Source organism: Rhynchophorus ferrugineus, unplaced genomic scaffold (assembly GCF_030347505.1).
Source record: "Rhynchophorus ferrugineus isolate W39M unplaced genomic scaffold, kcgeb_rfMv2 rfM4, whole genome shotgun sequence".
NCBI classification, from domain to species: domain Eukaryota; kingdom Metazoa; phylum Arthropoda; class Insecta; order Coleoptera; family Curculionidae; genus Rhynchophorus; species Rhynchophorus ferrugineus.
Window position 1 is genome coordinate 49,018,827 of NW_027472583.1, and position 2,386 is coordinate 49,021,212.

The following is a 2,386-nucleotide window of genomic DNA, read 5'->3' on the forward strand; positions in this document are numbered from 1 at the left end:
TTACCTATTATACACCTAAGTTTTGAAAAATCAATAGTTAATTTAATGTTTGTAAATACATTCCCTTAATATACTGAATTGTACGAATAAATATAACGTTAATTGCTTATGCTTATAACATAAAAGTAAAGAAAGATCATCAGTATACTTATATTTAATGCTCTGAATTTGTTACAGTTCTGAAAATAATCTTACTTATGATACTTTGTTATAAAGTTTAGTGGTGTAGTCGTTTATACTTCACTATTGAAAGTTTTTTTAGTAATACGTCATGGATATTTGTGACGCCGAAATATTGCAATGTTGCCGCGTCAATTCTGAGTTTTATTTCAGTTTGACCAAATATACGAAATGTATAAGAACAGTAAGTACACAAACTATTTTATCGATATAAACATAATTTAATAAAATTACTTGAGAGAAAATTGACTGCCTGGAAAGTATACATAAAAGAGTTAGGGACATGCAACTTTTTGAGGGATGTAAGACATCCCTTCATATGCTCTTACAGGGCATAGAGTTTAAATGATGTAAAGATAACCCTCGGAGAGGTTTAATGGAACTTCCAGACAGTGCCTTAAAAAAATTAAATTTTTAAAGCCATAAAATAAGACTAAGGAAGATAAACTATTTGAATTTGTGTATCTTGATTACACTTGAATATTTCAAAATGGTTGTAAAGTGTAAAGGCAACGAAAATTGATTGAAAAAGGTAAAAGTTAAATAGCATTCGATTATTTATTAATAATTAATTGCAGATATATTGCTGGTCGAGAAGGATATTCCATTAAAAACTGTTTGGTTATGTTGAAGGAAGCATTGTCAAGCAACGGTTTGGATGAACTCGATAAGATATACAGACGAAGTAATTGATACATGGTGGAATCGTGAACATGTTTTAGACAGATTAGAAATTAACAGTTTAGTGAGTGAATTTAATAGTTAGTTGGAAAGTGAAAGTGACTGAAGGAAACTTTCAGGATATGTGATAACGCTGTGCAATGCTGGAAATTCCTGAGACAGAGTGATGAGATTGGAAACAATTAAAGGTATGCACATAATTAATTGAATATAACTGTAGAAAATGGTATTGTACGGTGTGAAAGATTTGTGCGCACAGATATGATGTAATTGTTCAAAATTAAACATGACCATTAGGTTAGAACGTATGAGGAGAGAATGAATACTGTTTTGTAGATATGGTAAATGCATCAGACAGAATTCAGTGATTAATTTTATTAAGAATGGTGTACAAAGATAGGAGCAGAAGAAATAAAATATACAGTGATCCCAAGATGACTTGATTAGTAATCACACCATCGAGGGAAACAAGAACTAAACGTAAAAAGGTAAATATGCTCTCGAATGAAAGTAAAATACATTTCTTAGATATACAATTGTTAATTAGGTGGATTAGGCTCCCAGGAGGATACCACTACATAAAAAACGCGCTTGTAAACAAAATAAATCTAATCTGCAAACTATTATAGCTGCGTTCTTAATTGTAGTTTTAAGTTCTTCGATAATATATGTATTAGATGTACTATAATGTTAAAATAAATTATATTTGATACATTTTGACATTTTTGTTCAGTTATTTTATTTAGATTGGAGTTTTCTTGTATGTCAAAATCAAACTGAACTAAAACTCAGAGTTGATGCGGCAACATTGCAATATTTCGACGTCACAAATATCCATGAAGCATTACTAAAAAAACTTTGAATAAACTGTATATTTTAATACGTTTTAATATACAATTATTTATTATTTTAATTAGTGTTATATTATTTCAAAATTGTTCTCGAAACATGATTAATTTAATAAATTGTGGTCGAATTTTGAGACTTTCACACGGCGATCAGTTGTTTTAATAAAAGCATGGCATGTATTTTTCTTAGCTCTGGGTACAAGAAAAAGTGTCTCACAATCAGCTTATGACCCGATGTGATTTAGTTCGTAGTTTTGTCGAAGAAGACTGGCGTCAAACGTGCCGAATCCTATACAGTTCCGCATCTATTCAAGGACGAATAAAAAGAAGAATACGAAAAAACGCAACGCCACAAAGCCGGGGTAGTTCCGCGCCATTCTACCGCCTGAAAAGGAATCTTGTTAACGATCTCCTTTTGCGCGGTGGTATCTGTCCCGATACCGACCCCAGGTGCGCGTTTGAGCCGGTACCGCCCTCCGCGGGGTGTCTCGGCCCACCCCGGCTGCACAAAACTCCGATATTTGTTTACATGGGGACGTACAGCCACAAACTGTCAAAGCAGACTAATCGTTTGACTTTTGTCAGTTATTTGCACGTTATACTGCCGGCGATTTTTATTGAATCGTTCAGGGATTTGTGATTTATCTATGGTTTTCGGTTCGCTGGTATTTTCGAAA

At 33.0% G+C, this 2,386-nt stretch overlaps 1 long non-coding RNA gene across 1 annotated transcript; it reads left to right on the top strand.

Moving 5' to 3' along the window:
* Positions 1-377: 377 nt before the first annotated feature.
* On the top strand, positions 378-1,495 carry LOC143196110 (uncharacterized). Its single transcript, XR_013005667.1, has 4 exons — positions 378-712; positions 759-1,049; positions 1,198-1,349; positions 1,409-1,495. It is a non-coding gene; the product is annotated as an uncharacterized LOC143196110 (long non-coding RNA).
* The last annotated feature ends 891 nt before the right edge of the window (positions 1,496-2,386 follow it).